This window comes from Lynx rufus, unplaced genomic scaffold, assembly GCF_022079265.1.
Source record: "Lynx rufus isolate CCGP_SWC_20201006 ecotype Redwood Valley unplaced genomic scaffold, mLynRuf1.p SCAF_27, whole genome shotgun sequence".
NCBI classification, from domain to species: Eukaryota; Metazoa; Chordata; class Mammalia; order Carnivora; family Felidae; genus Lynx; species Lynx rufus.
Genome location: NW_025814842.1, coordinates 16,247,205 through 16,274,086, shown reverse-complemented (window position 1 = coordinate 16,274,086; position 26,882 = coordinate 16,247,205). Strand labels below are relative to the sequence as shown.

General features: G+C 38.1%; 1 protein-coding gene across 1 annotated transcript in view; it reads left to right on the top strand.

Moving 5' to 3' along the window:
* The first annotated feature begins 22,001 nt into the window (after positions 1-22,001).
* ZNF713 (zinc finger protein 713) overlaps positions 22,002-26,882 on the top strand; it is a 45,995-nt gene continuing 41,114 nt past the window's right edge. The window contains exon 1 of the mRNA XM_047089554.1: positions 22,002-22,153. The gene's annotated coding sequence lies outside the window, so the exon portion shown is untranslated. The remainder of the gene's footprint in view (positions 22,154-26,882) is intronic.

Sequence of the window (26,882 nt, the reverse complement as noted above, 5' to 3'; positions counted from 1 at the left end):
ATGCCATATGAATTCACTCATTTGTGGTTTTTAAGAAACAAAACAAATGGGAGGCTGGGGTAGCTCAGTCAGTTAAGTGTCTGACTCTTGATTTCAGCTCAGGTCATGAGCTCACAGTTTGTGAGTTTGAGCCCCCAGTCAGGCTCTGTACTCTGACTCTCTCTCTCTCTGCCCTTCCCTCACTCACTCTCTATCTCTCTCTCAAAATAAATAAAAATAAACTTTAAAATATTTTAATGTTTTGTTTTATTTTTGAGAGAGAGAGAAAGAGTATGAGTGGGGGAGGGGCAGAGAGTGAGGGAGACACAGAACATGAAGCAGGCTCCAGGTTCCATGCTATCAGCACAGAGCCCATTGTGGGGCTTGAACCCACTAACTGTGAGATCATGACCTAAGTCAAAGTTGCGCTTAACTGACTAAGGCACCCAGGCGCCCCAATAAAAATAAACTTCGTGGGGAAAAAAAACGGATGAACATAAGGGAAGGGGAAAAAAAGAGGGATGCAAACCACAAGAGACTCAACTATAGAGAACAAACCGAGGGTTGATAGAGGGGAGGTGGGTGCGGGATTTGTCAAATAGGTAATGGGTATTAAAAAGGACATTTGTGATGAACACTGGGTATTATATGTAAATGATGAATCACTAAATTCTACTCCTAAAACCAATATTACACTGTATGTTAACTAACTGGAATTTAAATAAAAACTTGATACCAAAAGATAAGACAGCCCTGCAAGAAATATTAAAGGAGACTCTGAGTGGAAAAGGGAGATGAAAAGAGACAAATACAAGAGAGGGTAAGAGAAAATCTCCAGTAACAATGACAAGACAAGCAATAAAATGGCACTAAATATCTATCTATCAATAATGAACTTGACTGTAAATGGACTAAACACTCCAATCAAAAGATAAATGTCAGGGGTGCCTGGGTGGCTCTGTCAGTTGAGCGTCTGACTTTGGCTCAGGTCATGATCTCACAGTTTGTGAGTTCAAGCCCCACGTCGGGCTCTGTGCTGACAGCTCGGAGCCTGGAGCCTGCTTCAGGTTCTGTGTCTCCCTCTCTCTCTGCCCCATCCCCACTCATGCTCTGTCTCTCTCTGTCTTAAAAATAAATAAAATATTTTTTTAAAAAAGATAAATGTCAGAATGGATAAAAACAAAAACAACAAGACTCACCTACATGCTGCCTAAAATAGAATCATTTTAGACTGAAATACACCTGGAGATTGAATGTGATGAGATGGAGAAATATTTATCACACAAATAGATGTCAAAAGGGAGCCAGAGTAGTGATACTTATAGTGGACAAACTGGATTTTAAACAAAGTCTGTATCAAGAGACAAAAAGTTGGCACTATAGCATAATAAAGGGGACAATCCAACAAAAGATCTAACAATTGTAGATATTTATGAACCCAATACGGAAGTACATAAATATTAACAGATATATTCAGAACATTTCAACCTAAAACAGCAGAATACACATTCTTTTCAAGTGAACATTGGGCATTCTCCAGAATAGATCACATATTAGGTCATTAAACATGTCTCAACAAATATAAAAATATTGATATCATACCATGCATATTTTCTGACCACAACACTGTGAAACTAGAAGTCAACCACAAGAAAAAGAATGGAAAGACCACAAACATAGAGGTGAAACAACATGCTACTAAACAAAGAATGATTCCATGAAGAAATCTAAGAAGAAATTTTAAAAATACATGGAGGGGCGCCTGGGTGGCGCAGTCGGTTAAGCGTCCGACTTCAGCCAGGTCATGATCTCGCGGTCCGTGAGTTCGAGCCCCGCGTCAGGCTCTGGGCTGATGGCTCAGAGCCTGGAGCCTGTTTCCGATTCTGTGTCTCCCTCTCTCTCTGCCCCTCCCCCGTTCATGCTCTGTCTCTCTCTGTCCCAAAAAAAATAAATAAACGTTGAAAAAAAAATTTAAAAAAAAAATAAAAATAAAAATACATGGAAACAAATGAAAATGAAAACACGATGATGCAAAATGTTGGAATGTAGCAAAAGCAGTCCTATGAGGGGAGTAGATAGCAATACAGGTCTACCTCAAGAAGCAAGAAAAATCTCAAATACACAACCTAACCATGTACCTAAAGGAGCTTGAAAAAGAACAATAAATAAAACCTAAAGCCAGAAGGAGGAAGGAAGTAATAAAGATTGGAGCAGAAATAAATGATATAAAAACTAAAGCCATGATAGAACAGATCAATGAAACCAGAAGTTGGTTCTTTGAAAAAAATAATAAAATTGATAAACATCTACTCAGACTTATCAAAGAGAAGAGAAAGACCCAGACAAAAAAAAAATCACAAATGAACAGAAGATAAGTACCAACAAACACCACAGAAATACGAATAATTATCAGAGATTATGAAAAACTATATGTCAACAAATCGGACAACCGGGAAGAAATAAATACATTCCTAGAAACATGTAAACTACCAAAACTGAAACAGGAAGAAATAGAAAATTTGAATAGAAAAATAACCAGCAAACTAATTGAATCAGTAATCAAAAAGCTCTCCAAAAACAAAAGGCCAGGGCCAGAGGGCTTCAAGATGAATTCTACGAAATAATTAAGAAGATTTAATACCTATTCTCAAATTATTCCAAAAAAACAGAAAAAGAAAGAAAACTTCCAAATTCATTCTCTGAGACTAGCATTAGCCTGATACCAAAACCAGATAAAGAATCCACTAAAAAAGGAAACTACAGGCCAATATTCCTGATAAACATGGAAACAAAAATTCTCAATACAATGCTAACAAACCAAATCCACCAATAGATTTTTAAAAAACATTTATGAGAGGTGCCTGGGTGGTTCAGTTGGTTAAGTGTCCTACTTCGGCTCAGGTCATGATCTCACCATTCATGAGTTCAAACCCCACGTTGGAATCTGAGCTGATGGCTCAGAGCCTGGAGCCTGCTTCAGATTCTGTGTCTCCCTCTCTATCTGCCCCTCCCCTGCTTGCTTTCTGTCTCTCTCTCTCTCTCTCAAAAATAATAAACATTAATTTTTTTTAATGATAATAAAAATAAAAGTCATTCACCATGATCAAGTGGGATTTATTCTTGGGCTGGAAGGGTGGTTCAATATTTGCAAATCAATCAATCAATGTGATACACCACATGAATAAAAGAAAGGATAAGAGCCATATAATCCTTTCAATAGATGCAAAAAAAAGCATTTGACAAAGTACAACATCAAGTGATGATAAAACCCTCAACAAAGTAGAGGTAGAGGAGAGACATTCCTAAACACAGTAAAGGCTGTATACAAAAAAATCCACAGCTAGTATCCTCCTCAATGGGGAAAAAATGAGAGATTTTGCCCTACAGTCAGGAACAAGATGGGGATATCCACTCTCACCACTGTTATTTAGCATAGTACTGGAAGTCCTTGCCACAGCACTCAAACAACAAAAAGAAATAAAAGGCATGCAAGTTGGCAAGAAAGTAGTTGGAACTTTCACTACTTGCAAATGACTTGATATTCTACATAGAAAACCCAAAAGACCCCACCAAAAAATTGCTAGAACTCATACACAAATTCAGTAAAGTTTCAGGATACAAAATCATGTACAGAAATCTGTTGCATTTCTAGACACCAATAATGAAGCAGCAGAAAGAGAAAGCAAGGAATCAATTTACCATGTACAATTGCACCCCAAACAATAAGATACCTAGAAATAAACCTAACCAAAGAGGTGAAAGACCTATACTCTGAAAGCCATAAAGCACTGATGAAAAAAATTGAAGATGACACCAAGAAATGGAAAGACATTCCATGTTCAAAGATAAGAAGAATAAATATTGAGAGGAGCCAAGATGGTGGAACAGCATGGAAGTTTTTTGTGTGTCTCGTGTACTGAAATACAGCCAGACCAACACTAAACCATCCTACACACCTAGAAAACTGATTGGAGGATTAACACAACAATCTGCACAACCTGAACCACAGAATTCAGCAGGTACACGGCATGGAGAGGTGAACTTGGGGAGTGAAAAGCTGCTGAGAGAAGGGAACCGCTTTTGTGGGAGGAGAGAAGACAGAGACTGGGGAGGAGGGGAGAATATGGGAAAAACACTCCTCCCCAAAAGCAGCTGGAGAGAAAGTGAAAAATTGGAAACAGCTGCAGGGACTAAACTAAAAAGGGAGAAAGGAGAAAGGAGAGGGTTTAAATTCCATTAAGACTGTAAAAAAGGGGAGCACAAAGTCTGCAACTCCGCAGCTTGATACCTGGCGGTGCTCTGGTGGGAAGGGTGAATCCCCAGGAGCAGAGTGAGGTCCAGGAGGTTCTCGGGTCACACGGGGAAAAGCGGTTCCACTGCTGGAAAGACATCTGGTAGAGACTGTTGAGGCCACCTGGTCCTAGCAGACCCCAGAGAATGGCCACATTCACTGGTGCTGGAACAAGGTCTTTAAGGGTGAAGCCTGGTGCCAGATGTGTGGTGATTTTCCACAATCCCTGAAATGCTGCTGCTACACTGTCTCATGAATTTTTTCTGGGGTGGGCTGGTACTTGGCTGCAGTCTCTGGTCACCAGCAGCAGGGTCCAGCAAGCGTTCCTGGGTGCAGCCAACATTTGGCCATTGCTCATTTGGCCATTGCTCGGTGAGACCCTTCCACAGAGGGGCGGAACAGGTCAAAACCACAGTCCTTCAGAAGTAAGGGGCCGGGTAAAACAGCCGCATCTGAGACAACTCTGGAGAGAGGTACTGCCTGGGGCTTGGTCACAGAGACTGAAAAGGCAAGGAGTGGATGAAAGCTGAAGACAGAGGATGGGTGGGCAATTGCTGATCAGTGAGAACACACTGGGTCGCTGGGTGGCGCCATTTTCACCACTCCCACATATGCGCTAGGCACCTACGAGCCCAACAACAATCCACCCCAGGAGGCTAGCAGCACCATCTAGTGGAGAGCGGAGCTGTTACACTGAGTCCCACCCAACTGGGCCAACTTCGCTCTTCAAGAACACAAGTCTCACTGTCAGCTTAGTTTATGGACTATAAAGCGCTTCATATTCTGACTTCTAGGGGAAAACAAAGTAATTTCAGTCCAACTTCAATCTGATAGCAGGTTCATCTATTCAATTTTCTTTCTTTTTTCTTTTTCTCTTTTACAATTATCTTTTTCTTGAATACAGAAAGAAAAAATTCATTTTTATTTTCAATTTTTATTAAAAATATTTTTCTTTAATTTTTTTACTATGTGTTTTACTTTTGTGTAAATATTTTCAAATTCTATTTTACTTCCATCATTTTATTTTGGTCTACTTCAGTGTATTCACCTTTTCAAATTTTCAAGCAATGTCCTTTTTCTTTCTTTCTTTCTTTTTTCCTCTTTCTCATTTCTTTTCTTTTTCTTGAATGCAGAAGAGAAAAACTTCATTTTTACTTTAAGTTTCTATTAAAAATATTTTTTATTTAGTTTTTTTACTATATTTTTGCTTTCATGTAAATTTTTCAAATTCTATTTTACTTCCATCATTTTATTTTAGTCTACTACAGTGTATTCACTTTTTCAAATTTTCAAACGATTTCCTTTTTTTCTTTATTTTTTAAATCTTTTTTTCTCTTTTTCATTTCTTTTAATTTTTCTTGAATACATAAAAAGAAAAAATTCATATTTATTTTTAACTTTTATTAAAAATATTTTTGTTTAATATTTTCTACTATAATCTTTACTTTTGTGTACATTTTTTCAAGTACTATTTTACCCTAATCATCTCATTTTAGTCTACTTCAGTGTATTCATTTTTTCAAATTCTCAAATGATTTCCTTCCCCCCCCACTTTTTTTCTCTAATCTGTCAAACCACTTTCAACATCCAGACCAAAACACACTTGGGATCTAGCAACATCTATTTGGTTTGTGTGTGTGTGTGTGTGTGTGTGTGTGTGTGTGTGTGTGTGTTTAATTTTTAATTATAATATTTTTTATTTTAATTTTTTTAATTTCAACTTTTCTACCTCATTAATTCCTTTTCTCCCTTCAAAATGACAAAAACGAAGGAATTCACCCCAAAGGAAAAAGCATGAGGAAACAACAGCCAGGGACTTAACCAACACAGATACAAGCAAGATGTCTGAACCAGAATTTAGAATCACAATAATAAGAATATTAGCTGGAGTAAAAAATAAATCAGAATCCCTTTCTGCAGTGAAAAAGAAGTAAAAAATAGCCAGAATGAAATTAAAAATTCTATAATGAGCTGCAATCATGGATGGATGCCCCGGCAGCAAGATGGATGAGGCAAAACAGAGAATCAGTGATATAGAGGACAAACTTGTCGAGAATAATGAAGCAGAAAAAAAGAGGGAGATCAAAGCAAAAGAGCATGATTTAAGAATTAGAGAAATCAGTGACTCATTAAAAAGGAACAACATCAGAATCATAGGGGTCCCAGAAGAGGAAGAGAGAGAAATAGGGGTAGAAGGGTTATGTGAGCAAATCATAGCAGACAGCTTTCCTAACCTGGGGAAAGACACAGACATCAAAATCCAGGAAGCACAGAGGACCCCCATTCGATTCAACAAAAACTGACCATCGACAAGGTATATCATAGTCAAATTCACAAAATACTCAGGCAAGAAGAGAATCATGAAAGCAGCAAGGAAAAAAAGTCCCTAACATACAAGGGAAGACAGATCAGGTTTGCAGCAGACCTATCCACAGAAACTTGGCAGGCCAGAAAAGAGTGGCAGGATATATTCAGTGTGCTGAATCAGAAAAATGTGCAGCCAAGAATTCTTTATCCAGCAAGACTGTCATTCAAAATAGAAGGAGAGATAAAAATTTCCCAAACAAAAATTAAAGGAGTTTGTGACCACTTAACCAACCCTGCAAGAAATTTTAAGGGGGACTTTCTGAGGGGAGAAAAGATGAATATACATACATACATACATACATACATACATACATACATACCAAAAGCAACAAAGATTAGAAATGACCAGAGAACACTACCAGAAACTCCAACTCTACAAGCAACATAATGGCAATAAATTCATATGTTCAGTACTCACTCTAAACGTCAATGGACTCAACGCTCCAGTCAAAAGACATAGGGTAACAGAATGGATAAGAAAACAAGATCCATCAATATACTGTTTACAAGAGACCCACTTTAGACCTACAGACACCTTCAGATTGAAAGTAAGGGGATGGAGAACTATCTATCATGGTAATGGTCAACAAAAGAAAGCCAGAGTAGCCATGCTTATGTCAGACAATCTAGACTTTAAAATAAAGACTGTATCAAGAGATGCAGAAGGGCATTATATCATAATTAAGGGGTCTATCCACTAAGAAGACCTATCAATTGTAACCATTCATACGTCAAATGTGGGAGCAACCAAATATATAAATCAATTAATCACAAACATAAATAAACTCATTGATAGTAATACCATAATAGTAGGGGACTTAAACACCCAACTAACAGCAACAGACAGATCATCTAAGCATAAAATCAACAAGGAAAGATGGCTTTGAATGCCACACTGGACCAGATGGACTTAACAGATATATTCAGAACATTTCATCCTAAAGCAGCAGAATATACATTCTTCTCCAGTGCACATCGAACGTTCTCCAGAATAGACCACATACTGGGACAGAAATCAGCCTTCAGCAAGTACAAAAAGACTGAGATCATACTGTGCATATTTTCAGACCACAATGCTATGAAACTCAAAATCAACCACAAGAAAAAAATTTGGAAAGGTAACAAATACTTGGAGACTGAAGAACATCAAACTAAAGAATGACTAGGCTAACCAAGAAGTTAAAGAGGAAATTAAAAAGTATGGGAAGCCAATGAAAATGATAACACCACAACCCAAAACCTCTGGGAAGCAGCAAATGCGGTATTAAGAGGAAAGTATATAGCAATCCAGGCCTTCCTAAAGAAGGAAGAAAGATCTCAGATACACAACCTAACCTTATGCCTCAAAGAGCTGGAAAAAGAACTGCAAGTGAAACCCAAAACCAGCAGAAGACAGGAAATAATAAAGATTAGAGCAGAAATTAATGCTATTGAAGCCAAAAAACAGAACAAATCAATGAAACCAGAAGCCAGTTCTTTGAATGAATTAACAAAATTGATCAACCACTAGCCAGTTTGATCAAAAACAAAAAGGAAAGGACCAAATAAATAAAATCAAGAATGAAAGAGGACAGATCACAACCAACACATCAGAAATAAACATAATAAGAGAATATTATGAGCAATTATATGCCAATAAAATGGGCAATATGGAAGATATGGACAAATTCCTAGAAACATATACACTACCAAAACTGACACAAGAAGAAATAGAAAATTTGAACAGACCCATAACCAGTAAGGAAGTCGAATTAGTAATCAAAAATCTCCCAAAAAACAAGAATCCTGGGCCAGATGGCTTTGCAGGCGAATTCTACCAAACATTTTTTTAATGTTTTTATTTATTTTTGAGACAGAGAGAGACAGAGCATGACCAGGGGAGGGGCAAAGAGAGACACAGAATCTGAAGTAGGATTCAGGCTCTGAGCTGTCAACACAGAGCCCAACACGGGGCTTGAACTCACAGACAGTGAGATCATGACCTGAGCTGAAGTCGGACGCTTAACCGACTGAGTCACCCAGGCGCCCCATACCAAACATTAAAGAAGAGTTAACACCTATTCTCTTGAAGCTGTTCCAAAAGAGAGAAATGGAAGGAAAACTTCCAAACTCATTCTATAAAGCCAGCACTACCTTGATTCCAAACCCAGACAGAGACTCCACTAAAAGAACTATAGACCAATTTTCCTGATGAACACAGATGCAAAAATCCCCTACAAGATATGAGCCAACTGGATCCAACAATACATTAAAAAAATTATTCACCATGACTAAGTGGGATTTATACCTGGGATGCAGGGCTGGTTCAATATCCACAAAACAATTGACATGATTTATCACATCAATAAAAGAAAGGACAAGAACCATATGATCCTCTCAATAGATGCAGAGAAACATTTGACAAAATACAGCATCCTTTCTTGATAAAAACCCTCAAGAAAGTAGGAATACAAGTATCATACCTCGAGATCATAAAAGCCATACATGAACAAACCAATGCTAAAACCATCCTCAATGGAAGAAAACTGACAGCTTTCCCCCTAAGGTCAGGATCAAGAGGGGATGTCCACTCTCGCCACTGTTACTCAACACAGTATTGGAAGTCTTAGCCTCTACAATCAGACAACACAAAGAAATAAAAGGCATCCAAATTGTCCAGAAGGAGTTCAAACTTTCACTCTTTGCAGATGACATGATATTCTATATGGAACACCCAGATGATTCCACCAAAAAACTGCTAGAACTGATTCATGAATTTAGCAAAGTTGCAGAATATAAAATCAATGCACAGAAATCGGTTGCATTCCTATACATCAACAATAAAGCAACAGAAAGAGAAGTCAAGGAATCAATCCCATTTACAATTGAACCAAAAACCATAAAATACCTTTGGTTAGGAGAAATCTAATCAAAGAGGTGAAAAATCTATACACTGAAAACTATAGAAACCTTATGAAAGAAATTGAAGAAGACACACAAAAAAGGAAAAAGATTCCATGCTCCTGGATAGGAAGAACAAATATTGTTAAAATGTCAATACTACATATTCAATGCAATCTACATATTCAATGTAATCCCTATCAAAACAACACCAGCATTCTTCACAGAGCTAGAACAAACAATCCTAAAACTTGTATGGAACCAGAAAAGACCCTGGATAGCCAAAGCAATCTTGAAAAAGAAAACCAAAACAGGAGGCACCACAATCCTGGACTTCAAGCTGTATTACAAAGCTGTAATCATCAAGACAGTATGGTACTGGCACAAGAACACTCAGATCAACAGAACAGAATAGAGAACCCAGAAATGGACCCACAAACGTATGGCCAACTACTCTTTGACAAAGCAGGAAAGAATATCCATTGGAATAAAGACAGTCTCTTCAGCAAGTGGTGCTGGGAAAACTGGACAGCGACATGCAGAAAAATGAACCTGGACCACTTTCTTACACCATACACAAAAGTAAACTCAAAATGGATGAAAGTCCTCAATGTAAGATACGAAGCCATCAAAATCCTCGAGGAGAAAGCAGGTAAAAACTCTTTGATCTTGGCCACAGCAACTTCTTACTCAAGATATCTCCAGAGGCAAGGGAAACAAAAGCAAAAATAAACTACTGGGACCTCATCAAAATAAAAAGATTCTGCACAGCGAAGGAAAGTTAGTATCCAAAATCTATAAAGAACTTACCAAACTCAACACCCAAAAAACAAATGATCCAGTGAAGTAATGGGCAAAAGACACGAATAGACACTTCTCCAAAGAAGACATCCAGATGCCCAACAAACACATGAAAAATAAGATACCACCTCACACCTGTCAGAATGGCTAACATTAACAACTCAGGCAACAACAGCTGTTGGCGAGGATGCAGAGAAAGAAGATCTCTTTTGCATTGTTGGTGGGAATGCAAGCTGGTGCAGCCATTCTGGAAAACAGTATGGAGGTTCCTCAAAAAACTAAAAATAGAACTACCCTACAACCCAGCAATGGCACTACTAGGCATTTATCCAAGGGATACAGATGTGCTGTTTCAAAGAGACACATGCACCCCCATGTTTATAGCAGCAGTATCAACAATAGCCAAAATATGGAAAGAGCTCAAATGCATCGATGGATGAATGGATAAAGAAGATGTGATACACACACACAATGGAGTATTACTTGGCAATCAAAAAGAATGAAATCTTACCATTTGCAACTACATGGATGGAACTGGAGGGTATTATGCTAAATGAAATTAGTCAGTCAGAGAAAGACCAGTATCATATGACTTAATTCATATGAGGACTTTAAGATACAAAACAGATGAAAATAAGGGAAGGGAAGCAAAAATAATATAAAAACAGGGAGGGGGAAAAACATAAGAGACTCTTAAATATGGAGAACAAACCGAGGGTTACTGGAGGGGTTGTAGTAGGGGGGAATGGTCTAAATGGGTAAGGGGCATTTAGGAATCTACTCCTGAAATTATTGTTGCACCATATGCTAACTAATTTGGATGTAAATTAAACAATAAATAAAGTTTTAAAAAATAACCGTATAATCCAGCAATACCAGTACTGGGAATTTATCCATAGGATACAGGAATACTGATTCATAGGAGCACATTGTACCCTAACATTTACAGCAACGCTATCAACAGTAGGCAAAATATGGAAAGAGCCCAAATGTCCATCAACTGATGAATGGATGAAGAAGATGTGGTATATGTATAAATATACAATGGAATTTAAAAAGAATGAAATCTTGCCACTTGCAACATTGTGGGTGAAACTGGATGGTATCATGCTAAGCAAAGAAGTCAGTCAGAGAATGACAGATATTATATGATTTCACTTATATGTGGAATTTGAGAAACTTAAAGGAAGACCATAGGGGAAGGGAAGGAAAACTAAGTTATGAACAAAGAGGGAGGCAAACCATAAGAGACTCTTACATAGAGAGAACAAACTCAGGACAGATGGTGGTGGGGGAATTGGAGGGCAAGGGAAATGGGAGATGGGCATTGAGGAGGGCACTCGTTGGGATGAGTACTGGGTTTTATTAAAGGGATGAATCACAGAAATCTACTCCTGAAGCCAACACTACACTTTATTCACTATATGTAAGCTAACTTCACAATAAATTATTAAAATTTAAAAATAAATCAGTCAATAAATCAAAGACTGTCACAAGAGATCAAGAAAGGCATTATATCATAATTAAGGCATCTATCAAGAAGATCTAACAATAGAAAAAAGGGGGAAAACAAGATCTAGCAACTGTAAACATTTATGCCCCAACATGGTAGAAACCCAAATATACAAATCAATTAATCACAAAAATAAAGAAATTCACTGATAATACCATCATAGGGGATTTTAACATCCCACTTACAACAATGGACAGATCATCTAAGCAGAAAATCAACAAGGAAACAATGAATGACAAACTGGACCAGATGGACTTAACAGATAAATTCAGAGTATTTCATCCTAAAACAGCAGAATACACATTTTTGTCAAGAAAGAACATGTTACATTCTACAGATTAGATCATATATGGGTCACAAATCAACGCTCAACAAGTACAACAAGATTCAGATCATACTGTGCATATTTTCAGACCACAACACTATGAATCTTGAAGTAACCACAAGAAAAAAGTTGGAAATACCATGAGTACTTGGAAATTAAAGAGCAACCTACTAAGTAATGAATGGGTTAACCAAAAAATTAAAGAGGAAAGTAAAAAGTACATGGAAGCCAATGAAATTGAATACACAACACTCCAAAACCTCTGGGATGTAGCAAAGGCAGTCATAAGAGGGAAGTATATAGCAATCCAGGCCTTCCTAAAGAAGGAAGAAAGGCCTCAAATACACAACCTAACCATACACCTAAAAGGGCTGGAAAAACAACAGCAACTAAAGCCCAAAAACAGCAGAAGAAGGGAAATAAGAAAAATTAGAGCAGAAATCAATATCAACATTAAAAAAACAACAACAGAACAGATAGAATAGAATAGAAAATGGACCCACAACTAAATAGTCAATTAATGTTTGACAAAACAGCAAAGAATATGCAATGTATAAAAGACAGTCGCTTCAACAAGTGGTGTTGGGAAAGCTGGACAGCAACATGCAGAAAAATGAAATTGGACCACTTTCTTTCTTACACCATGCACAAAAATAAATTCTAAATTCTAAATTTGAGACAGGAAACCATCAAAATCCTAGAGAACACAGGCAGTAACCTCTTTGCAGCCAGAGCAACTTCTTTTTTTTTTTTTTAATTTTTTTTTTCAACGTTTATTTATTTTTGGGACAGAGAGAGACAGAGCATGAACGGGAGAGGGGCAGAGAGAGAGGGAGACACAGAATTGGAAACAGGCTCCAGGCTCTGAGCCATCAGCCCAGAGCCCGACGCGGGGCTCGAACTCACGGACCGCGAGATCGTGACCTGGCTGAAGTCGGACGTTTAACCGACTGCGCCACCCAGGCGCCCCCAGAGCAACTTCTTAATACACATGTCGCCAAAGGCAAGGGAAATGAAAATAAATGTGAACTATTGGGACTTCATCAAGATAAAAGTCTTCTGCACAGTGAAGGAAACAATCACACACACACACACACAAAAGGCAGCCTACAGGATTGGAGAAGATATTTGCAAATGACATACCTGAAAAAAGGGTTAGTATCCAAAATCTATTAAGAACTTCTCAAACTCAACACTCAAGAAACAAATACTCCTGTTAAGAAATGGGCAGGAGACATGAATAGACACTTTTCCAAGAAAGACATCCAGATGATGAACAAACACATGAAAAGATGCTCAACATCATTCATCATCAGGGAAATATAAATCAAAACCACAATGAGATACTACCTCACAGCTGTAAGAATGGCTAAAAGTAACAACTCAGGAAAAAAACAGATGTTGATGAGGATGTGGAGAAAGGGGAACCCTCTTGTACTGCTGGTGAGAATGTATAATGGTGCAGCCACTCTGGAGAACAGTATGGACGTTCCTTTAAAAACTAAAAATAGAACTACCCCATGATCAAGCCTCCCCTCTCCCACTTGTAAGCACACACATGCATGTGTATTCTCTCTTTTCCAAAGTAAGTAAATAAACATTAAAAACAAAGACAGGGACACCTGGGTGGCTCAACCAGCTAAGTGTCTGCCTCTTGATTTTGGCTCAGGTCATGATCTCACATTTGTGAGTTTGAGCCCCACATCAGACTCTGTGCTGACAGCACAGGGCCTGCTTGGGACTCTCTCTCTCTCCCTCTCTCGCTGCCTCTCACTCTCTCAAAAAAAAATAAATGTTTAAATAAAATAGAATAAAATAAAGACAAAGACATAGGGTGACAGAATGGATTTTTTTAAAAAGACACATTTATATGCTGCCTAAAACAAACTTGTTTCAGACCTAAAGACACATACATATTGAAAGTGAGGAGATGGAGAAACATTATCATGCAATGGATATGAAAAGAAAGCTGTTCTAGCAATACTTACATCAGATAAAGTGGACTTTAAACAAAGACTGCAACAAGAGACAAAAAAGGACACTATATAATCATAACACAGACAAAACAACAAGAAGATAAAACAATTGAAAATATTTATGTACATAAATATGGGAACAGCCAAATACATAAAATAGTTAATAACAAACATAAAGGAATTAATCAATACAATAATAGTAAGGAATTTTAACACCCCACGTACATCAATGGACAGATCATCCAAACAGAAAATCTAAAATGAAATAGCGGTTGTGAATGACAGATCCAACCATATTGATTTAACAGATATATTCAGAACATTTCACCTAAAACAGCAGAATACACATTCTTTTCAAGTACACAGGGAACATTCTCCAGAATAGATCACATATTAGGCCACAAAGCAAGTCTTAACAAATTCAAACAGATCACAGTCACCATGTATCATTTCTCATCACAACACTATGAAACAAGAAGTCAACCACAGGACAAAATCTGAGAAGACCACAAATACATGGAGATTAAAAACATGCTATTAGGAGGCACCTGGGTACCCAAGTAAGTTAAGTGTCTGATTATTGATTTAGCCTCAGCTCATGATTTCATGGTTAGTGAGATCAAGTCCCATTTTGGGCTCTGCGCTGACATCATGGAGCCTGCTTGGGATTCTCTCTCTCCCTCCCTCTTTGTCTTTCCCCACTCTCAAAATAAATAAATAACTTGAAAAAGAAAAACATGCTACTAAGCAATGAATGGGTAAACCAAGAAATCAAAAGGAAAGTAAAAAAAAAAAATACATAGAGACAGATTAAAATGAAAATACAATAGTGCAAAATCTTTGGGTGGCAGCAAAAGTGGTTCTCAAAGGAAAATTTATAGTAATACAGGCCTACCTCAGGAAGCATGAAAAATTTCAAATGAACAATCTAACTTTACACCTGAGGGAGCTAGAAAAAGAACAAGGAAAACCTAAAAACAGTAGAAAGAAGGATTAGAGTAGAAATAGATATAAGTTTATTTTCAAAGAAAAAAAGATCAATGAAACCAGGAGCTGGTTCTTTAAAAATAACCGAACTTATAAACCTTTTAGCTACACTGTGGTCCCAGCAGTGGGCTGGGGGCAGATATTGGGCCTGAATGTGGCCCCGCCCACCAACGTAAGTTACTCCAGACAGCACAGGGGAAGTGCCCTACAGTTTGGCATCACCCCAGGGACTACCCAAAATGATGAAATGGAAGCACTCTCCTCAAAAGACATACCAGGAAGTAGCGACAGCTAATGAATTGATCGAAAAGGATTTAAGCAATATAAAGGAACAAGAATTTAGAATAATAGTCATAAAATTAATCGCTGGGCTTGAAAAAGTATAGAGGACAGCAGAGAATCTATTGCTATAGAGATCAAGGGACTAAGAAATAGTCAGGAGGAGCTAAAAATGCTATAAATGAGGTGCAAAATAAAATGGAGGTGGCCATAGCACGTATTGAAGAGGCAGAGGAGAGAATAGGTGAATTAGAAGATAAAATTATGGAAAAAGAGGAGGCTGAGAAAAAGAGAGATTAAAAAATCCAGAGAATTAGAGAACTAAGTGATGCAATCAAATGGAAAAATATCCGTATAATAGGAATTCCAGAAGAGGAAGAGTGGGAGAAAGGGGCTGAAGGTGTACCTGAACAAATCATAGTTGAGAACTTCCCTGATCTGGGGAAGGAAAAAGGCATTGAAATCCAAGAGGCACAGAGAACTCCCTTCAGATGTAACTTGAATAGATCTTCTGCATGACATACCATAGTGAAACTGGCAAAATACAAGGATAAAGAGAAAATTCTGAAAGCAGCTAGGGTTAAACACGCTCTAACTTACAAGGGGAAACCCATAACACTAGTGGCAGACCTATCTACTGAAACTTGCAGGCCAGAAAGGAATGTCAGGAAATCTTCAATGTGATGAACAGAAAAAATATGCAGCCAAAAATCCTTTATAGGGGAAGCCTGTCATTCAGAATACAAGGAGAGATAAACATTTTCCCAAACAAACACTGAAGGAATTCATCACTACTAAACCAGCCCTACAAGAGATCCTAAAGGGGACTCTGTGAGTGCAATGTTGCAAGGACCACAAAGTACCAGAGACACCACTACAAGCATGAAACCTACAGACATCACAATGACTCTAAACCCATATCTTTCTATAATAACACAGAATGTAAATGGACTAAATACTCCAATCAAAAGACATAGGGTATCAGAATGGATAAAAAAAAAAAACAAGACCCATCTATTTTCTGTCTACAAGAGACTCATTTTAGACCTGAGGACACCTGCAGATTGAAAGTGAGGGGATGGAGAACTATCTATCATGCTACTGGAAGTCAAAAGAAAGCTGGAGTGGCCATACTTATATCAGACAAACTAGACTTTAAATTAAAGGCTATAACAAGAGATGAAGGAGGGAAATATATAATAATTACAGGGTCTATCCATAAGGAAGAGCTAACAATTATAAATGTCTATATGCCGAATATGGGAGCCCACAAATATATAAAACAATTCCTCACAAACATAAGCAACCTTATTGATAAGAATGTGGTAATTGCAGTGACTTTAATACTCCACTTACAACAATGGATAGAGCATCTAGACACAGGATTAGTAAGGAAACAAGGGTCCTGAATGATACATTGGATCAGATGGACTTGACAGATATATTTAGAACTCTGCATCCCAAAGCAACACAATATACTTTCTTCTCGAGTGCACATGGAACATTCTCCAAGATAGATCACATGCTGGGTCACAAAACAGCCCTTCATAAGTATAAGAATTGAGATCATACCATGCACACTTTCAGACCACAATGCTATGAAACTTGATATCAACCACAGGAAAAAGTCTGGAAAACCTCCAAAAGCATGGAGGTTAAAGAACACCCTACTAAAGAATGAGTGGGTCAACAAGGCAATTAGAGAAGAAATTTAAAATATATGGAAACAAATGCAAATGAAAATACAACAATCCAAACACTTTGGGATGCAGCAGAGGCAGTCCTGAGAGGAAAATACATTGCAATCCAGGCCTATCTCAAGAAACAAGAAAAATCTCCAATACAAAATCTAACAGCACACCTAAAGGAACTAGAAGCAGAACAGCAAAGACACCCAAACCCAGCAGAAGAAGAGACATAATAAAATCAGAGCAGAAATAAACAATATAGAATCTAAAAAAAACCAGTAGAGGGGCGCCTGGGTGGCGCAGTCGGTTAAGCGTCCGACTTCAGCCAGGTCACGATCTCGCGGTCCGTGAGTTCGAGCCCCGCGTCGGGCTCTGGGCTGATGGCTCAGAGCCTGGAGCCTGTTTCCGATTCTGTGTCTCCCTCTCTCTCTGCCCCTCCCCCGTTCATGCTCTGTCTCTCTCTGTCCCAAAAATAAATAAAAACCGTTGAAAAAAAATTTTTAAAAAACCAGTAGAACAGATCAATGAAACCACGAGTTGGTTTTTTGAAAAAATAAACAAAATTGATAACCCCTAGCCAGGCTTCTCAAAAAGAAAAGAGGACCCAGGTAGATAAAATCACGAATGAAAATGTAATTATTACAACCAATCCCTCAGAATTACAAGCAATTATCAGGGAATACTATGAAAAATTGTATGCCAACAAAAAGACAACCTGGAAGAAATGGACGAATTCTAAACTCCCACACACTACCAAAACTCAAACGGGAAGAAATAGAAAATTTGAACAGACCCATAACTAGTAAAGAAATTGAATCAGTTATCAAAAATCTCCCAACAAATATGAGCCCTGGACCATATGGCTTTTCTGGGGAATTCTACCAGACATTTAAAACATAGATAATACCTATCCTTCTCAAGCTGTTCCAAAAAATAGAAAGGGAAGGAAAACTTCCAGACTTATTCTATGAAGCCAGCATTACTTTCCTTCCCAAACCAGAGACCCAGAAAAAAAAGAGAACTACAGGCCAATATCCCTGATGAATATGGATGCAAAAATTCTCAACAAGATACCAGCAAATTGAACTCAACAGCATATGAAAAGAATTATTCACCATGATCAAGTGGGATTCACTCCTGGGCTGCAGGGCTGGTTCAATATTCGCAAATGAATCAATGTGACACATCACATTATTAAAAGAAAAGATAAGAACCATATGATCCTGTCTATCGATGCAGAAAAAGCATTTGACAAAATATAGCATCCTTTCTTAATAAAAACCCTCGAGAAAGTTGGGATAGAAGGAACATACTTAACCATCATAAAAAGCCATTTATGAAAGCCCACAGCTAATATCATCCTCAATGGAGAAAAACTGAGAGCATTCCCCCTGAGATCAGAAACACTACAGGGATGTCCACTCTGACCACTCTTGTTTAACATAATATTGGAAGTCCTAGCATCAGCAATCAGACAACAAAAGGAAATCAAAGACATCAAAATTGGCAAAGATGTGGTCAAACTTTCACTATTCACAGATGACATGATACTTTACATGGAAAACCCAAAGACTCCACCAAAAGTCTGCTAGAACTGATACATGAATTCACCAAAATTGCAGGGCACAAAATCAATGTACAGAAATCGGTTGCATTTTTATACACCAATAATGAAGCAACAGAAATAGAAATAAAGAAACTGATCCCTTTCACAATTGCACCAAGTGTCATAAAATACCTAGGAATAAATCTAACCAAAGATGTAAAAGATCTGTATGCTGAAAACTATAGAAAGTTTATAAAGAAAATTGAAGAAGATACCAAAAAAAAATGGAAAAACATTCTGTGCTCTTGGATTGGAAGAATAAATATTGTTAAAATGTCAATACTACCCAAAGCTATCTACACATTCAATGCAATCCCAATCAAAATTGCATCAGCATTCTTCTCGAAACTAGAATAAGCAATCGTAAAATTTGTATGGAACCACAAAAGACCCCAAAAGCCAAAGTAATATTGGAGAGGAAGACCAAAGCAGAGGCATCACAATCCCAGACTTTAGCTTCTACGACAAAGCTGTAATCATCAAGACAGTATGGTATTGGCACAAAGACACATAGACCAATGGAATAGAATAGAGACTCCAGAAGTGGACCCACAAATGTATGGCCAGTTAATCTTTGACAAGGCAGGAAAGGGTATCTAGTGGGAAAAAATCAGTCTCTTTAGCAAATGGTGCTGGGAGAACTGGACAGCAACGTGCAGAAGAATGAAACTAGACCACTTTCTTACACCATACACAAAAATAAACTCAAACTGGATGAAGGACCTGAATGTGAGATAGGAAACCATCAAAGCCCTAGAGGAGAAAGCAGGAAAAAACCTCTTTGACCTCAGCCACAGCAATTTCTTACTTGACACATCTCCAAAGGCAAGGTAATTAAAAGCAAAAATGAACTATTAGGACCTCATCAAGATAAAAAGCTCCTGCACTGCAAAGGAAACAATCAACAAAACTAAACGGCAACCAATGGAACGGGGAAAGATATTTGCAATGACATATCAGACAAAGGGCTAGCATCCAAAATCTATAAAGAACTCACCAAATTTCACACCCAAAAAACAAATAATCCAGTGAAGAAATGGGCAGAAAACATGAATAGACACTTCTCTAAAGAAGACATCCAGATGGCCAACAGACACGTGAAAAGATGCTCAATGTCACTCCTCATCAGGGAAATACAAATCAAAACCACACTCAGATACCACCTCACACCAGTCAGGGTGACTAAAATGAACAAATCAGGAGACTATAGATGCTGGCAAGGATGTGGAAAAATGGGGACCCTCTCGCACTGTTGGTGGGAATGCAAACTGGTGCAGCCATTCTGGAAAACAGTGTGGAGGTTCCTCAAAAAATTAAAAATGGACCCACCCTATGACCCAGCAATAGCACTGCTAGGAATTTACCCAAGGGATACAGGAGTACTGATGCATAGGGGCACTTGTACCCCAATGTTTATAGCAGCACTTTCAACAATAGCCAAATTATGGAAAGAGCCTAAATGTCCATCACCTGATGAACAGATAAAGAAGATGTGGTTTATATATTCAATGGAATACTACGTGGCAATGAGAAAGAATGAAATCTGTGCATTTGTGGCAACGTGAATGGAACTGGAGAGTGTTATGCTAAGTGAATTAAGTCATACAGAGAAAGAGAGATACCATATGTTTTCACTCTTGTGTGGATCCTGAGAAACTCAACAGAAGACCAGGGGGGAGGGGAAGGGGGGAAAAAAAGTTACAGAGAGGGAAGAAGGCAAACCATAAGAGACTCTTAAATACAGAGAACAAACTGAGGGTTGAAGACGGGTGGAGGGGAGGGGAAAGTGGGTGATGGGCATTGAGGAGGGCACCTGTTGGGATGAGCACTGGGTCTTGTATGGAAACCAATCTTACAATTAATTATATTTAATATAAAATAAATAAATGAATAAAAATAAAAATAAAGAGGAAAAAATAGAACTACCCTATGATTTAGCAATTGCAGTATTGACCCAAATAATACAAAAACACTAATTCAAATGGAGACCTGCACCCCTATGTTTACAGCAGCATTATCTACAGTAACCAAGTTATGGAAACAGCCAGAGTATATATATACTTGTATATATGTACAATGGACTATTACTGAGATATAACAACGAAATCTTGTCATTTACAACAACATGGATGGAGCTAGTGAGAAAAATATGTCAATTCGAAGAAAGACAAATGCCATATGGTTTCACTCATACTTGATATTTAAGAAACAAACAGCACAGGGAGAAAAAAAATGACTAACCAAGAAACAGACTCTTAATTATACAGAACTGATAGTTACCAGAAAGGAGGTGGGTGTGGGATGAGTAAAATAGGTGAAGGGGACAAAAATACAGTTATCCTGATGAGCACTGAGTAATATATAGAACTATTGAATCACTATATTGTACACCTGAAACTAATATAGCATGGTATATTAACTAGACTGGAATTAAAATTTAATTTTAAAAATCCTCCATGCAAGTGCAAAGGACGTTTCTGTATTTTACAATCCATTTAACTGTGCAGTCGAGAAGCCTGCCACCTAACCTTCATTCAGAAGTGGTTAATCTGCCTTTTTTAGCATGCTAAAAAGCAAATATAAAAAGAGGAAAATTATGGGATTCCATAAATACCTTCCAAGCAATGAACATGCTCCGTTTAAATCATAACCTTGTGAATGTTAGTATTTGACAGTACCTACATACTTGAAAAGTTTTCAAAGATGAAATATGTTAAATATTATAGAATGGCATTAAGAGATCAACCATGGCAATCAATTTTGATGATGGAGAACATTTTGAATCCCAATTAAGCAAGTTATCCCTGTGAAAAGAATTTCATTCTTCTCATCAGTAGACCTATATTACAAAACAGAAAATTGAATTCAATCATTAATTATATTTTGAGTCTCAGTACAAAAGGAGGGTGGGAGGGGTATGCCGGGACTGAGGAGTAGGAGGGCTTCCCTCGTCGCCTTGGGACGCAGCAGCTACAGCGCCGGGGAACCGGGCAGTACAATGTTTCCGATTGGCAGGGACTATGGGAGGGTCCTCGGCCTTCCCTTTTCTTCCCCCCACCTTCACTCCCACCCCTACCCCAACTTCCACCCCCGTTAAGCGAAATTTTGCGAGGCCTGGGGCGGAGGTCCGAGCCTCCTGGGTGAGCGCTGCCCGGGAGAAAGCCGACCGGGGCAGCGGGTGGGAGTTCCGAGTCCAGCATGTGGGAAGCGCTCTGCCTGGGGCGCCGCTGGCGCATGCGTATCGGGGAGCTTCAGCCAGCGCGACGCGGTCGCCATCGCGGGAAGGCTTCCGTTAGAGCGGGCCTGGAGCCGGCGGCTGGTCCAACTCCAGGGACCCAGCCGCTGGGCGTCATTGGCTCAGGCTGTAAGGCCCTCATCACCCTGTCCCGCCTAAGTCGGGCCCGGCGGCGGTGGCGTCAGGGGGCGGAGCCGCCCCGAGCGCCCTTTGTCTGTGGAGGCTGGTGAGTGCGGCGTGCCGCGGGCCCGGAGGCGGGCGAGGGGGAAGGGCGGGCGGCGGCCCAAGGGTGCCCGGGTAGCGGTCGCAGTCCGCGTTCAACTCGGAGTACCTCTGCAGCGCCGTCCTCCTTCTCGGAGACCCGGTACCCTTCTTTGATAGAAAGGCCGCCCCATCCCAAGAGTACAAACATATTTTCCTCTGGTATCTTCTGCAGTTGTTATTTGGTGTGGGCATGGGTGGGTGTCATTTTTTGGAAAGTTTTTCCCCATCTCAAGATTATTAAAACCTTAACCTTTACTTTTTTCTAATGTTTTTAAAGGATTTTTAAAATGTCTTTTTTACATTTGTACTTATGTTGGATATTAATTTGTTGTCAGGTGTTGGATAGAAATGAGCCTTTTTCCCAGTTGTCCTGCCATTATCTATTGAATCATTTTCCCACTGAATTGAAATGACACTTCTATTACATTCTGCAGGCGTGTATATACTCGGAAATGTTTCCAGACAGTTTCTTGCACTGCTCTGACAGTTTTTGCACTGTGTTTTAATGTTAAGTATGTTTTAATATGTGGCAGAACAAACGCCCCCTAATTATGTCCTCTGGCAGTAATGATCTATTTCTTTTGACGTATTTGGAATTGTGAAAAATGTAAAGGTTCAAAAATTATAATTCTCTAAGGAAAGAATTGATCGTGGCACTTAGCGGTGCTCAATAGATAGTTATTAAACGAGGGAATGTTTGTTGAAAGTCACTGTGTTGTTGAAAATGTTTACGTTTCCTTGTTGCCATCAGGATAATCTACTTTCTTAGAAGTGCCTTCAAAGCCCTTTATGATCTTAATACTGCATAATATTTTGCCATCCACTCTTGCACATCGTGCTATAGCCATACCAAACTGTTTAAACATGACACAAAACCCTCTGGGAAAAATTCATTCATTTGATTATGTCAAAAATTTAAATTTCTGTATTCAGAAAGAACAAAGGGCTAAAAATAAGAGACATGAAAAAATGTGCAACATGTGTAGGAGACAAAGGATTAATGTCCATAATATGTAAAGAACCTCTGTAAGTAGAAAAAGAAAAAGAAAGAAAGAAAGAAGGAAACAACAGAAGGAAAAAGGGAAAATGGTCAAAGGATATGCACAGGCAATTTATAGAATACAGGTAACCAAAAAACAAAACAAAACAAAATTTCTAATGCTTAACCTCATAAGTAACCCTAGAATGCAAATGAAGACAAAGATATTTTTCACAAAATAGAATGGAAAAATATAAAAATATTGATGATAAAAGGTGTGAGGGAAATGCCCAGAAGAAGGACCCAGTTGTAAAATTGAGGAAGACACTTTGAATGGCAGTGTGACAGTACCTACCAAAATGTTAAATGAGCTCACCTGGCTCAGAAATTTCATTCTGGAATCAGTCCTGCAGAAATAGTTGCACAGGTACACAATGTGTAAAAAAGTGTGTAAAAAGAAGTTTTATTTCCATATTATTTGTAATTGTGAGAAATAAGTACGCTTAAATGTTCACTAGGGATATGCTTAAATATATTATGATAGATCCATACAATGGAATACTGCCATAAAATAGAATAAGGTAGTTTATTTTGAAGTTAACAAACAAGGAACAATTTAGTGAATAAAGACATTTAGTGAATAAAGGATGCTAGAGAACAATGGCACGTAGTGTAGTGTTCATCATATTAAGTACAGATGTGGTTATATATGTTCATAAATGCACAGAAAAGGATGTACACCAAATGACTGACAATGATTTATTTCAGAGAGGGAAATCGAATAGAGAAGAGGGATTGAAAGTCACTCACATCTTACTCAGTATATTCCCATGTTTTGAATACTTATGGTTTCATGTAGAATGTGTAAAAAAAATTGAAACATATATTACATGTGTAAGGAAAAAACACTTGATCTTAGCCAAAAGACCGAGAAGCTATTTCTTGTGTAAGGAAAAAACAAAACAAAAGCCTCACATGAATTTAAGATCTACACAGGGGGGAAAGTGTTTTATGATGCAGAAAATTTTTAAATTAACTTTTTTTTAAAGCAGCAAAGAATAAAAGACAAATGATAACAAGAAGACTACATTTGTTATTTATGTTATACCAAGGGAGTTGCTGTTTACTGTCTGTGTTCAGGAATCCCCAAGACTACCCTTAGGTTCAATGATTTGCTAAAATGATTCACAGAACTCAACAAAACTGTTATACTTACAGTAGCATAAGTATTACAGTGAAAAGATACACATTAAAATCAGCAACAAAAAATACAAGTAGAGTCCAGAAGAGACCAGGTACAAGCTTCCAGTTGTCTTCTATCAATAAGAGTCTTGCAGCTAGCATTTACATCCTCCCAGAAGTGACATGTAATAACATGTATGCAGTATTGCCAACCAGGAAATCTCCTCCAAACCTTGGCATCCAGAGTATTTATCGGAAGTTGTTCATGTAGGCATAGCTGACCACCTGTGCTGCTGACCTTCAGTCTCCAGTCTCTCCAGAAGGCAAGCTGATACCACATGGCCCAAGGATCCCACCATAAATCCTCTTTTGGCATGAACTTTCTGACCTGTCCCAAGGCTTCAGGTAAACAGAGACACTCTTAAAAGGCAGGGTGTTGCAAGGCTATAGATTATCTTTCAGGAACCAGGCCACGATCAAACCTTTCCTTAAAATGTACAGTCTGGGCCACCCAGACCTGCTTAGTTCATCCTTTCCTGCACTCTGTACTTTGTAATAAAGAATTCTTACAAATTAGTGGAAAAGGCAAAATGGTAGAAAAGTGGACAAATTACACAAAAGTGCAATTTATGAAAGAAGAAACATGAAAACTAAAAATGTAAAGTCTGCCTCCCATGTTATCTAAGAATTACATTCTAAAGCAGTAATTATATACTATGTATTATATTTATTTTTTTTTTTTAATTTTTTTTTCCAACGTTTTTATTTATTTTTGGGACAGAGAGAGACAGAGCATGAACGGGGGAGGGGCAGAGAGAGAGGGAGACACAGAATCGGAAACAGGCTCCAGGCTCCGAGCCATCAGCCCAGAGCCCGACGCGGGGCTCGAACTCACGGACCGCAAGATCGTGACCTGGCTGAAGTCGGACGCTTAACCGACTGCGCCACCCAGGCGCCCCCTATGTATTATATTTAAAAAGAATAATGCTGATCATTCTTGGCTAATGGTCACTCTCATATATTGTTGATTAATATGAAAAATGGTACAACCTTCCTCAATAGTGTTTTGTCTTCCTTTTGATCCAGCAGTTCCACTTCTAGGAATCTATCCTAAAGAAATAATCACACAAAATTATGCCAAGACTGTATAATGTTTGCTGTCGTCTATAACAGGAAAAGAGAAATAAAGCTCCCTAAATGCCTATTAATAATTAACTTATTAAACAAGTTTTGGGTATTGCAAGCAATTGAATATACCATGACACTATTTTTTTTTAATTTTTTTCCTTTTTTATTTTATTTCTTTTGTATTTTATTTTATTATTTATTTAATTCCAGTAAACTTAACATACAGTGTTATATTAGCTTCAGGTGTACAATAAGTGATTCGACAATTCTATATACTATTCAGTGCTCATCATAATAAATCTACTCTTTAATCTCCACCACCCATTTCACCATCCCTCCCCACTCACCTCATCTCTGGTAACCATCAGTTTGTTCTTTATAGTTAAGAATCTGTTTCTTGGTTTGTCTTTCTTTTTTTTATTTTCTTTTGCTTGTTTGTTTTGTTTCTTAAATACCACCTGTGAGTGAAGTCATATGGAATGTATCTTTTTCTGACTTATTTTGCTTAGCATAATACTGTCTAGCTCCATCCATGCTGTCACAAATGGCAAAATTTCATTCTTTTTTGATGGCTGATTAATATTCCATTGCATATATATGCCACATCTTTATTGATCTATCTGTAGACACAGGCTGCTGTAAACAGTGTGGCAGTAAACATAGGGGTGCATGTATCCCCTTGAATTAGTGTTTTTTTGTATTTGGGGGTAAATACCCAGTAGTGCCATTGCTGGATCATAGGGCAGTTCTAATTTTAACTTTTTCAGAAACCTCCATAATGTCTTCCACAGTGGCTGCACCAGTTTGCATTCCCAACAGTGCAAGAAGGTTCCCCTTTATCTGCATCCTAGCCAACACTTATTGTTTCATGTGCTTTTTATTTTAGCCATTCTGTCAGGTGTGAAGTGACACCTCATTCTAGTTTTGATTTGCATTTCCTTGATGATGAGTGATGTTGAATATCTTTTCATGCATCTGTTGGCCATCTGGATGTCTTCTTGGGAGAAATTTCTGTTCATTTCTTCTGCCCATCCTTAATTGGATTATTTTGGAGGTTGTGTTTTTTGTTTTTTGTTTTTGTTTTTGTTTTTGTTTTTGTTTTTTTTTGGTATTGAGTTGTTTGTATAAGTTCTTTATATATTTTGGATACTAACGCTTCATCAGATAGATCATTTGTAAACATTTTCTCCCATTCAGTAGGTTACCTTTTAGTCTTGTTGATGTTTCCTTTGATGTGCAGAAGCTTTTTATTTTGATGTAGTCCCAATAGCTTATTTTTGCTTTTATTTCCCTTACCTTGGAAGACTTATCTAGAAAAATTTTGCTACAGCTGATGTCTGAGTGCCTGTGCCCTCTTCTGCAGTTTTTATAGTTTCAGGTTTTACATTTAGGTTTTTAATCC